Source organism: Aquila chrysaetos, chromosome 5 (genome assembly GCF_900496995.4).
Source record: "Aquila chrysaetos chrysaetos chromosome 5, bAquChr1.4, whole genome shotgun sequence".
Taxonomy (NCBI): Eukaryota; Metazoa; Chordata; class Aves; order Accipitriformes; family Accipitridae; genus Aquila; species Aquila chrysaetos.
The window spans coordinates 4059861-4073321 of NC_044008.1; the positions used below are offsets into that span (position 1 = coordinate 4059861).

The 13461-nt window shown below is 44.5% G+C and overlaps 1 long non-coding RNA gene across 1 annotated transcript in view; it reads right to left on the minus strand.

Moving 5' to 3' along the window:
* Nucleotides 1–13461, minus strand: part of LOC115341262 — a 33938-nt gene that overhangs the window by 11962 nt on the left and 8515 nt on the right. Inside the window, exons 4-7 of the long non-coding RNA XR_005932480.1 lie at nt 8888–8971; nt 7966–8806; nt 5740–5894; nt 3481–3635 (exon numbers count right to left, since the gene is read on the minus strand). This is a non-coding gene — a long non-coding RNA (uncharacterized LOC115341262). The remainder of the gene's footprint in view (nt 1–3480; nt 3636–5739; nt 5895–7965; nt 8807–8887; nt 8972–13461) is intronic.

Below are 13461 nucleotides of genomic sequence, written 5' to 3' on the forward strand. Positions count from 1 at the left end.
ATGGCTCTTTAAACATCAAAACAGTTATAGCAAGAACCAATGACTCAAAGTGGAAACCAGACAAGCTCAAATCAGATAAAAGCTTCAAGACCGTAGCAGGAAACCTGATCCACCACTGGAAGGAGTAGCAAAGGGAACAGTGGCTCCTTCCCTGCGGGATGCTTTTCTGGGCTGGAGCACGTGCTTCTGCTGGGCATGCCTATGGGCCCCCATGCCGGGTGAACCAGGGAAATGCATCAGCTCGTCATCTCAGAAAGGTCCAACCAGATGATCTCATGTGCCATGCATGACTCCGACTTTGAACTCCCCGCATGCCTCCCCAGGCTGGGACACTTGCCAAGCCGGTCTCCCCTCGAAGGAGAGCTCTGCGTCAGCAGAACAAGCCGCGCAGAGCCAGCAGTGCCTCCTCCGAGCCAACTGTGCCCCACTCACTTTTGGGATTTGCTCCAGTACTTTGGGCTTTTTAGCATTTTCCTGCTCCCGGTCACACGCTTCTGACAAGGACCTGACTCATGAAGGGATGCGCCTCATGTGCATGACTCCATCTGCCTCCCTGACCCGTTCCTCATTTGCATCTAATGACTGCTCGGTGATTTCAGGGTTTGGATGTTTTCCTTGCACCAGCTCCGGCTCCTATGACTTCAGCCGTAATATTTCCCCGAATCGCTCCAGCTGCTTTTGCCAGCGGCTGCTGCAGACGTTTCATCACCGGCAACTGTTTGGCAACGCGTCGCGCTGCTGCGGTTGGGATAAAGGATGCCGACTACACTGGCAGTGAACTTTGGGGTTTGCAGCCTGTGGTTGGGGTGGTGACACCCCAACCGGTGCTGCCAGCCCCTGTCTCGTTGCCAGCCAGGTGACTTCTTGCGACTTCTCAGCTCAGCAGCGGATGAGCCGTGCCACCTCCAGTCCGAGCACAGGCTGAGGGACGATGCCCTTCAAAGTGATCTGCCCCAAAAAGCACCTTCCCCCCAGGACTCTCCCACCGCGTAAAGGACTGGATAGCTCAGAAGATGGTGCCATCACCAGGTCCATCTTACAAAGTGGGATTTAGCTTCCTCATGACTTGGAAAGGAGACTTGCGAGGAGAAGGCAGGTACTTTGGGAAGTGCTGTGTATAAACTAGCAGGTGATGCTTCTTGCCTGGTGTGAGGGGGGATTTATGGAGCAGTGGTAGGGAAGGGAGATGGCATGAGGTGTCACGGACAAGTGGAGGGAACACGCTCCATTCTTGCTATGTCCAGAGTGTTGGGTGGTAGCAAATCTGTATGTTTGTCCCCCCCGTACATGCCTCGGTTTCCCTTTCTATAAAATCTGGTGCTATAACCCGAGCAGTATGATGATCCCCAGGAAAAAGCAATAGATACAACAGCTGCATCTTACAGGTGAGGTAGGAAAGAAATGTGCTGGCCATGGACTGCAGAAGGTCTTGGTCTTCCAAATGTTCTTCTTGGCTGGACCTGCTCGTTTCTTCAGGCATCCTTTGGAAACGTGGCCACCCAGGTGCAATATTGTCTGCAGCCACCATGAAGAAGGTAAGTGGGTTTTCTCCCTGCCCCATACTGGCAGATAGTGTGTTGTCTCATTGAAGGCACCACCCAGCACGGTGGAGGTGGAGGCCTTTTGAGTATCAATCTAATCCTGTAATTAACCACTCTAAATAATGAAGAGATAGCTAGATAGTTCAGTCTAACCTTTCACACTCGAAGGATAGCATTTTATGGGCTGTAACACATTTTCCAGCTGGGCCCTACTGCTCTCTTGGTACCACTTTGGACTTCCAGGGACTAATATAATATAATGGAATAGAATAGAATATAAAATGCCTTAATGCCAGCCAGTTATACTTTTAAAACAAAGTAAGAGATGTGCCACATGAGATGGCAAAAATTACCCCAGTAGCACAGGAGAAGCATTGCACAAGGTTTTTTTCATGTGACACCCAAACAATGATGCAATCTGATGCCTCTTACAAGTTCACTATATCAGACAGAGACAGCAAGAAAAGTGTACAGAAAGCATCCAAAAGTCCTGGGCTGAAATCCCAGTAAAGCCGGTGGCAGGATTTCCATCTATTTAGGTAGAGCCAGGACATCTCCCCTGAGAATCCCTGCTGGCTCTGCTGGGTTGTGTGTCCGTCTCCAACTTCTCCTTCTATGTTACCCATAAAAAGGACACAGGAGCACCTGTTTTACTCATAGGGCTGTTGGGCAGTTTAACTCACCTGTATTTGCATGGTGCATGGGAATTGTCTGTTGAAAGAGTCAAAATAACCTCATTATTGTCTTTATTGCCTGAATATCTGCCCATGCTATAAAGGCTAGAAGCAGATTCATGCTCCCAGTCTGTGCTGTGCCATCAGAGGTTAAGTTTGTTGATGGTGTCCTGTATCCCTCTCTCCATCCGTGTGCTTCATCTATCACTACAGTATCTAAACACCTTCTGTGGCCAATTAACATCAATAATGAAATCGGCGGTGGCTTTTCCTGGAGGCTCTGGTGTTTCCTCTTCCCTGCCTGGGCCACAGGTGTAGTCTAGCCCAGTAGGATGCCTGGGCTGGAAGGGATGCCAGCGTTGTGCCATTCTCACACAGTGGTCCATCTTCCCACCTCTTAGCCTTCTGGATAACTCATGGCTTCCTCTGCTCTACATTTTCTGGTCCGCAAGCAAAGTATAAACTCCATGTATTTTTTTTTAGACTCTTTCACTCATACAAGTCCCTATTCCTCTATGTTCTTCCTGGACCTTGAAAAAGCAACAAAACCAGGACTTAGACTGTGCTAGAGGAGTTTTCTCTGGGGAAGCTTCACAGACCTTGACTGCCAACGGGCTGAGCTGAACTGCATCTGAAAAAAACATTTCCAGATGGTTCCCCATGGAAACTCAAGATGGTTGAATATTCCCTCAAATCAAAGGATGCTGGGGGTGTCCTGCACCCTCTCAACCAGACAAGCAAGGGAGAGCCATTCTCTGAAGAGCATGTCATGCCTATGTCTTCCTGAAAAGGCAGGAGACATTTGTGTTTAAAACCTGAAATAACTTTTCCTAAGTGAAAGAGAACTGCTCACGCAGCGTCCCTGCGATACAGAGACAACGGGAGAGAGCTCAAAGTTCAAAGGGACAGAATTGGGGAGAGATTTTTGCCATCGGACGTGTCGTGGGCACTGAGCTGGGTGGTCAAAGGCAAGAAGAAGGTGGCATCACAGGTGCATCACCCTGCAAATACAAGTCATGGCTAGGAGGGGAAACCGAGGGATGACTCACAGCCAGCTGCTGGGGAAGGAGATGACAGTAGCGTGCTTTGTGCTGGGTCTACATCCCCTTTGCTATCTAAGGCAGAGGATTTCCTTGCTTGGGCTTACAGCTAGCTCAGCGTAATCACCTAGTGAGGTCCTGCCATCTTCTCTCTGGGGGTATGGACTCAAGTATTTGGAGCAGGAGGCTGCAATCCAGCCCTAGTGGGATCTGTCCCAGCCTTACCTCTGGCATCCTGCGTGTCCTCTGGGGTCCCACGTCCGACCGTCTGAGAACTTCAGCACACCAGGTGAAACGCGGGTGCTATTCCCCATCCTCCGGTCGTGCTGGAGCAGCATCCCGGAGCTCACGCTGCAAGCCTGAAGGACGTCGCGAGGGGTCTGCGTGAACACAGCAAACAAAAAGCAAACCTGGAGAGCTCGCGGGCTGACTCACTGCAAGTTTTTCCCAGATAACGTTTTTAAGGCTTCATTAATTGCCACGTGCCAGGCAAATCCTGGGCTAGGACGCGCTCAGGTAAGATGCTGCAACTCTGCCCACCGGCTTTTTGCATGCAGTAATTCAGATCCCGCATGTTATTTTAGCCTGACCGCTCCGTCTTTGTGCAGCGCGGAGGTAAATGCTGCCAGGAGTTTGTAAGTTTGAATGTTACTATCTAATGGGAGCCAAGATTCTAGTAGTTCAGCGTTCAGGAGTGTTAGAAGAGCCCTAAATGGCCGAATTGTTACTTGCGCTGAAAGAAGCAGGCATGGTGTTATTCTTCATTTCAGACAACAGCTAGCTGTTTTGGTTTATTGGAGCAGTAGCTGGGTAGAGGAACAATATTGAGTAAGCAGTGCTCAAAAAGGCTCAGTGTAAGGCAACAAATTTTTCTGACATAGACCCAGCCTTACTTTGGAATATTGCTGGCAAGTCAGCAATAGGTAAGGCAGAAATCAATTGGTAATAATGTTGCAAATGAGGTGGGGAGCACAAAAAGTCCTTTCAGCACCGTAAATAAATCCCTGTTTGTTCAAACAAGTAGCATTTATGACATGATAGGGAGTTTCCAAAAGCAGACATTCGGGCAAACAGAGAAAGACGTTGAGTTTATTAAGCAGAGTAACTGAAAAAGAAATAGGCAACCTCTGCTTTCTTCTTTCCGTCCCTTTTATCCCACAGAGATAAAATATTAGAAACAAAATGCAAGCAAAAGGATCTGAAGCTAAAGCATCTTACAGAGAGATGCAGCTGGGGGGAGGCAGTCTCCTGCTCAGAGAAGATGCTCTCTTGGGCATAAAATTATTTTTAGGATAGAAACCTATGGTACGATCCTATAGAATTTAGCAGGAAATTATACCTTTCTGTTGAGCTCTTAGATGATATTAAATCAATGCAATAGAATTTTAGAGGTTATTAAAAACTCTGTAAAAATTAAATGATTCTCTGTTTAACTCTACAGTGTCTTAAAATAACTTCCATAAAACCAAGTTAAATTTCTATTGACTCCCACTGCTTTCTTTCCTTACCTAGTTCTACGAGATTTTTCCCATAAAGGTATATTACGTAACATTAAAATTGCAGTTGATTTTCATTTGTAAGTGGACTGTCTTTCAGCTATTTTAGTCTATATTAAACTATACAACTCAATAGTACTAAAAAAACGGTAGCACGACAGAAAAATCTTATAAAACATTCAGAGATGCATATTGAAAGAAGGGCATTCTTAAAATTACTTAACATCTTTTGAAATTGTAGGCTTTAAACCTTGGAAGGTCTGGTATAACTTGGATATTGACAAACTTGAGGGACAATTCAAAGTGCAAACAGGAAAGGGCATTAGAACAAATAGGAAATTTTTTAATGTATGAGACACAGTAAGGAAACCTCCTAGGAAACTGATAATCTTAAAGCACATCAAAGAGTAAAAGGAGCAATTAGGATGTTTCAGAGAAGGGAAATTATTTCTTTGTGTCTGTTTCCAATCCTGAGATTGTCACTGAAATACTTGTTCTGTGCTTGCTCATTGCATGTAGTAAATCTGGGAATATTGTCAAAGAATTCGGCTAAGCCCATGCTTAAACATTTTGCTGGAATAACAGTGTCAGCAAAAGCCCATGTGCTTTTTATATTATACCAGCGAAAAGTCAGCATAATGCAAAAGACAGCTTATTCTGCTAGAGGAAGCTTGTTTACCCCAAATTAACGAAAACTGAAGTGTCAACAAAAGATAAGTGTGTGTAGTATCTCCATTAAGGCTGCACAGCCCCTGACTTCCAGGACGGGTCGTGAAAGACCTGCAGGGTTGAGTAGGTCCTTCCCCATCGGTGGCTTTCGAGTCTGCCCTGCGGAAGGGTTGGCTAGCCAAGAGAGCTGGTGCTAGCCCTGAAGGATGTCCCTCAGCAGAGGTTGACTAAGAGGCACATGAAGAGCGAGGAGCTAGCCCGGGAGTCACAGGAGCAGCCAGCGGTGAGAGTGTGGGTAGGGTGTCCATGCTGGTGCTACCTGATGGGGCTTGCTGTGGTATGGTCCTGGTGCTCTCCTAGCGTGAAGAACACTGTGGCTTGGGTGTCCTTTGCACAGCGGACAGGCTGGTGCGTATGTCGGTCTTTCTTGGATGCAGATTTAAGACATGGCCAGAGCTTGTTGTCTTCCCAGACCTAGGAAACAGGGAGCTGGTTTCTCAGTATGGGCGCTCTTGCTGTCCTTTTTAGGCACCAGAGCATCCAAGGCTGACCCTCATTCCATATGGTGCATGGAGAGAGAGGCAGGCATCAGTTCAGAGCATAGGCCCATAATGCCTAGCCCTGGTACATAAAGGACATTTTTGGATGTTCTCATGCGAACCATACCAACAATCCCCAAGAAAGAGAAGTCAAGTGCCCTGGGCTGTGTGCCAGCCATGGCTTATACATGCTGGCTGTCTTGCCAGGTGCTATGCTTTGGGACAACCCCAACTACCAAGCATTTTCTACCACCTCTCTCAGAGTGCTGGCAACCCCTGATTATCTAGAGAAGTCAAATGAGAGTGGAAAAAGAAATGCTGGAAAAAAAGGATGAATTAAAGAACAAGAGGTCTTTAGGACTGATTAATGTACCTCCATGTATTTTGGGGAAAATTAGCTATGAAGCCTTAAGCCACTATGAAATATATGCCACCTTCACATTAAAAATCTGTGACAAATCAAAGGACTGGAGTATACCTGGTTAATGCTTCTTGATAGCAACTTCTACGGAAGAACAACCGAGTAACAGCCATACTGGCTGTGTTCCCTGGCCCCGAGTCCAACTGGCAGCACCTGGCCACCAGGATAAACTCTTCTACTCTCCAAAACAGTGAACTTATTACAGTCAAACCGCCCATGAGGAGTGTTAAGCTCAGGACTGTGCCCAGACATGATCTGGGAGAGCATTCATCAGCCTCAGCCAAAACTATCACAGGGATCACACTAAAAATTTAACAGCATGGGCAATGCTTGACCCTGTGCCCTGGCCCTACTTAGTCACTAGTGTAGAGGTAGCTGTTGGATCAGACCAAGGTCCAACCAGTCCAACAGACGACCTCCAGCGATGCCCCTACACACATCCCAACACCCATTGGGCTGTTTGCAATAAGCAAGTCTCCACCCAGGACAAATTCGTGACTGTGGGATCTGTTTCACGTCCTGCAGTATTGCGCAAGAACGGGAAAGCCGTGCAGTCACCGTGGCTAAAAGTAAATTCACAATTAGCTAATATGTTTTGCTGTAATAGTAACACAGTGATGTCTGGTGCTAGCTCAATAGCCAAAAATGACTGGTGATAGTTACACCCTGTGCTTTGCACAGAACAATAAATAAATGATCCAACAAAAATGCCTTGCTCGGTTTGTCCCATTTCCTTGCTAAGGTGCAGGCAGAAGTGCAAGTCCCGAGCTCTTAGGGGCAGGACTTGTCATGTTTTAGGCTGAGACTTCCATCGTCCTCCATTCATCACTGTCCTCAGTGGCTTTCAAAAATCTCAGCTATGAAGCAACTATCCCAAGTGAGTGCAACATAAATAGTTGTGCTGGTAAAGGCTCAGCTTGTGCCCCGCCTGGTCACTGTCTACAGCAAAAGGAGCTGCAGAGACATGCAAAGGAGACTTTTTCCAGGTGCATCATATGCCACACCTCACGTTAGGGACAGCTTATGTCCCCCAGCACTGCTGCTGAGTGGCCTGGTGAGGGTAGAGACGTGGTCTTGAACTCCTTCAAGGTACATCATGTCCCTCCACCAAGAACAGCATGATGGGATCCCATCGCTTTCCACAAAGTAGAGTCTATAAAGGAGAACAGCAGCAAGGACCCGCTAAACCTTTTCCCCTCCCGTTTGCAGACACAGAGCACTTCCCAAAGGAGCCAGGCAGAATCTGGCCCAACATGAATGATGTGGCTTTTGGCTAGCCCTTTTCACCTGTGACCCTCAAAGCATTTGGCAAGGCGTTCTCTTCACTTTCCTGTAATTGCAATAATCTAAGCAATGTGCATAATGATTCAGAGTTTTTATAATTACATATCTTTGTCCAAAGGACACGGTACAAAACCATCTATCTGCAACACAAATTAATTTCCCCTCATTAAGGTTGCAGTCATGAGTTAATTGCACAGAAGGAAAACGCGGAAAACTTCAGATGCTATCCCAAGAAATTGTTGCTGTCATTCATCCAGCTGGTCAGGATGTGATGATCGGTATCAGTTACTCAGCAACTGACCTGGCATTGGTCTCCTTTGATTTAAGGTCCCGTAGACTCACTTGAACTTGCACACAGAAATAAGTTCTCCTAAGGACAGACAGAGTGTCCTCTTGGAAATGCAGTATTTCTTGTGAATCCTGGAATTTCTTTGAATTGGAGGGAGGAGTTTTTTCCACCAGGGAGCTGACTGCTTGTGAATTAGCCTTCTGAAGAAAAATTAAATTTGCTGATAATTTAAGGTTTAGCTAATGCACAGGACGATCTTTTGGCAATGCTGTGATGCAAGCTTGACGTTTTCAGGTTATAAACCGCAAGCAAATAAAAGAAGAAAGAAGAATGGCTTCGGAAAAGTTCCATTGGGCTATAAGTCAGAGGCTGTTCCACAACATTTTATCTCTGAAATGTCATGCTGTACTGGCCTCAAAGCAAGAAGAACAGACGGTTCATCTAATACAATTATTTTAGGATCCTTTCATCATAAACAGTGTGCATGCCAAAATGAAAACGTATCATGGGAAAGCATTTCTCATTGAAGCCCGAATCTCCTCCCTAATGTTTATTCTATGTCATGGAGAACACTAAGGGCCAAATACACTCTGGGTTAAAAACACTGGCATCAGTTCTTGCAACACAAATCTGGCAGGGGTTCAGGATGTGACAGCCGAAGGAGGCTGCAATCTCCCTTGTACCAACAAACCAGTTGATGCCTCGTGCTGGCGAGTGAGGAAAGGGGATGTTGAAGAGAAATATGAAGCGTGCCGTGGAGGCTTACTCCCTTCTGCAGCTGCTGGCCGGCATGCTGGATCCCCGGCCGGCATGCTGGGTCCCTGCCACGGCAGTGAAGCGGTGTCCCAGGCGCCTGCAAGGTGCAGAGTACGTGGGTAGCAGCAATATTCTACTCTCGTATTGATATAAATCCCGGCATGGTGGTGATTTTTACCTCCTTGCAACGGCTCTTTGAATGCCATCCTGGGTGGCAAATCAACCTCTTCTCTGTTTTCAAGAATGTCACAAAGTCTTTTTCCTGAAAAAAAAGCTTTCTGTGCTGTTAGTTGAGTTGGGGGTTGCTGCAAAATTCTCTCTTATTCTCAGCATGTTCCCATTTAGTGGATTATTTGGGCTGTTTCACTGCTCCCGCATTCTGGGCCATTGTCTTCCATCTTGCAAACATGATCTATACCTTTAACAACAGTGACGCTGCACTTTTTGTTATATTTAAATTCATCTTATTTCCTTGCCGCTCTCCTACCATGGGTCTGGTGTGACTGACTTTCACGTCATCTGCAAGTTTATCAGTGATGATTTTATCATTTCCTCTGGGTCAATCCTAAAGACACTGAACAATCCAGGGTCCAAAATAAATAAATGGAAGACTTCAATATCTCTAGTATAATTGAATTTCAAATTACATTATAAGATCTCTTGCTGAAATAGTTTTTAATCCATTTAGTATACCAGATTAGGTTTTGTACCATTTTTCTTTAATTGGGACTGTGTTCAGGAACTGTTCAATAACTTGCAGAAATCTAAATAATTTATAACAGCCTTATCTTTATTAACCAAACTTACATTCTCATTAAAAAAACATTCATTTGTTTGACATGACAGGCTTTCCATAAAACTGCTCAGGCATATCAATCAGGTTAGCATCCTTTAATTCATTACTAATCATAGCCTATATCAGATTTTCTTTGATATTGTTTGGGATCAGTGTTAAACCAATGAATTCATAATTACCTGGGATTTTCCTATTATATGAAATATAGTCTTCCGGATTCTGCACAGAGTATTCTTACAAATTTATGCACACAGAACCAACACACTCGGGCAGTTTAGCCATTTTGTTGGCAATCAGCTGGAATGAGCAGGACAGCAATACAACCACCCCAGACCATTCCACACAGGATCCCAGCATCACAGAATGACTTGGGGAGGGAAAGACCTCCAGGGATCTACAGATGCCCCTCTCACAGCAGGGCTAACTTCCCCCTTCAGTCAGATTGCTCGGAGCCTTGCCCAGTTGAGTTTTGCAAGGATGGAGATCCCCAAAAGTTCTCTGGACTCCTATTCCAATAGCAGGCCACCTTCACTGTAATTTTTCCCTCCCCCTAATATCTAGTTGTAATGTCCTTTGCTGCAACTTCGGTTGATTTCCTCTTGTTCCACTACTGTGCACCCTCAAGAAAAATCTGGCGCTGTCTTTTCAATAATCTCCTACGGGTAGTTAAAGACAGCAGTAAGCCTTATTGTCTTAAGCCTGAATAACCTCTACTATTCTGGGTCCCACCAAGTGTTCTCTGTGGGCTCAGAGCTGTAGGGACATGCTGGCTCCAATGTGGCAAAATGCTCAGCTTCACCACTAGCCCCACTGAAGAGGAACAGACTGCTCCGATACCGAGAGCTGCTTATTTACTCTTCTCTGCCAAAATGGGAGTTGACAGCTATATTCATCTGGCTTAAATGCTACCCAAGTCCTTGTACCTGCTCAGTGGAGAGTGCTAGTGAGTCTGGAGAGCCTAAGGAAAGCCCTGAGCAAGAGTCAACTCTGTCTAGTTAACGAGAAAGAAGAGGTAGGTGGACATAGGTGAAACTGCAGGTCTGCTGCTTATGCGACCTTGCAGGTTTATGTTCTTCCTTGTTTAGATATGTAATCGTTTTATGAAGAACAGTGACCCGAAGAGCTGGGAACTTAATTTAATACATTTCATATGGGTCTGGTTTTGTTGTCTGATTTACTCAAAGATATCAACACAATTTTTGGTGGAAAAAAAGTGCCATCTGTGTGCTGGACACTATAAATCTCAAAGGGTAAAGCGATGTTTCAATGCACAGTACACTCAGACCTCTTAATTGCCTTTCCTAAATGCCTACTTGGTCTCCCACTGAGCTGGAGAGGGGTGCCTCAGCATGCAGGTGACCTCTGTAATGCTTACAGGAATCATTGTATTAATCTACCATCCTAAAAAGAGTTTTAATAAAGCCCTCTAGTTACTCTAAACCTAGGCACTGGGAAGAAGAGGGACGGAGATGAGGGGATGGGAAATGTCCCCTTTCATCCTTCTGGCTGGAAGTAAAAGTCAGGGCAAGGACTGGCATATTGCAGAGGTAAGGATGGGTTTGAGAGATAAACTGATTATTAATTAGATCTGCAATAATAGAGCAAAATAAATAATGGCTTCCTATCTGGCAAACCTATCTGGTGCTCTGCAAAGAGGGACTGCATGATAACTGCCTTGCAAGCCCAGCAGAAGGGCTTTAAACTATGTTTGGAGGAGGCTGGCAACAAAAGTTCAAATGATGGAGCAAAGTTCCTGTGGGAGGAGGAAATTGTTGTAGCTAGCTCTCTGAGATTACACTCTGACTAATGGAGGGGAGATTGCTGAGAATAGGAAGGTGGAGGTTAATTAAGTTGAAAGAGGTAACAAAATGATGGAGCGTCTTCCTCCATAGAAAGGAAGGAGTGAGGGAAGCAGAAAAAGGAGAATGGATGTTAAGCTGTACAAAGACTGGAAACAAGACTAGGAAAATGATGTCTGTAAAGAAATAGCGTGACTAAAGAGGACTTAAATGAGAAAGACCACGGACAAAATGAGTTTCAATTAGGAAGGGATATAAGAGGGTGATAAAAGAATGCTCTGTAAAGGTATCAGAAATAAGAGGAAGGCAACGGAAATTATACATAACTGAATTAATAGAAAATGAGGGAACAGAAATAACAACAGAGAAAAGACTGAACCATTCATTTTTTCTTATGCTTTATCCCTGGAGGAAAAAAAAAGGATGATGAACTGATATTTATCAGAACTACTTTTATCGAGGGGGTAAGACAATCCAAAATAGCAAAAGGAACAGTTAAAATCATTCAAAGAAGTTAGACAAATTCAAGTCAGCAGGACTGGATGAAGTTCCCCCTAGAGCACTTCAGGCACTAGCCAGAGCAATCTCTGACTCATTAGTAATTATCTGGGAGAGCTCATGGAGAACGGGGGAGATCCCAGAGGAGAGGAGAAGGGCAAACACAGCACCTGTCTTTAAAGAGGGGGAAGAAGGACTTGGGGAATTATACAGCAGTCAGTTCAGCACATAACGCAGAAAAATAATACAATAAACTGTTAAACAATCAGTTATTAAGCACTTGACTGATAATAGAAATATACGATCAACCAGAGTGGATGTCATAAATGAGTGATGTTAAAACCCATCTAATTTCCATCTTTGAACCCAACAACTGTATTGTAGAATAAGGGAGAGGGAGTATATGTCTCATATTTTGAAATAAGCAGGGTTTTTAACAGCGTTTCACATGACATTCCCATAAGCTGACCAGGAACTATGATCTCTGTGAAATCATCTTAAGACATACTTGACAGAAAAAAACTGTATTCACACAAGAATCACCAATGCCTTTCCTTCGAATTTAGAGGGCTTTCCAAATAGGCTCCTGCAGATTTCGCTTCTGGACCCGATTCTAATATTTTCATTAGTTATTTGGATGATGAAATAAAGAATATATAATTACTCTGGAGGATGTGTTCCAAAATGTTGGTGGGAAATTGGTGTAACAGTATAAAATCAAAAAGATTTGGTTCAGTAAGGTCATAAACACCAAAATATGTCAATGCAAAGGGGCAAATCGCTGGCCAAGCAGCCATTCAAGGGAAAAAAAGCCGTGAACAAGACACTGAACACTACACAGCTGTTGCAGAAAAAGGCAAATCTTATTCTGGGGCATAGGAACAAGATTGTAATAGGTGAAATATCAGAAGCAATTATTCCACTCTAATGAGGGCTCGGTTGGAATACCACGTGTGTGTTTGGATGCCGTGCTAGGAGAAAGTAGAAGAAAGATGGAGACAAATTGTAGAGGGGCTAGAGGAAAACAACAAGGATTATAAATGGTTCAAAAAACTTGGAAGATTTCCTTTGCTTTTTCCAGAAGGGAAAAAAAAAAAAAGTGTGAGAAGATGAAAACTATCTTCTAAGACAGAGAAGACTTACAAAAAGGATATTGACAATTGTTCTGGGTACAACAGAACTAAATTGGCTTGATTTCCTGCAAAGATCATTGTTACTGGATATTTGGGAAAGAAGAAAAACCCACAAATCAAACCGAAAATCTTTCTAATTCAAAGCAAATTTCCTTGAATTAAAATTTCTAAATTAATTCCTAAGTCTTCCTCTCTGGAAGTCAATTAGCCTCTCTCAGGGATGGTTGGATTCTGCTCAGGGCACCAAGGGGGTTTCACAGTCTCTCTCCAGCTCTCCTTTACCATGACTGTCTGTCTTCTCTAGGTGTGCCAATGCTTCCACCTTCCCTGTGCCCACCCAGAATGCAAAATATTGATGCAAATCTTGTGTTTGTACTTTAGCATAGCTTCAAACATGCTGTTGGTGTTAATTACCCAACAACAGGAGGAGGCCAGTGATACCAAATGAAGCATGGAGCTTTCCCCAACCAGTAACAAAATCAATCCTTCCTCCTGTGTGTTGCATAGTTTTACCAATTTTCTTTTC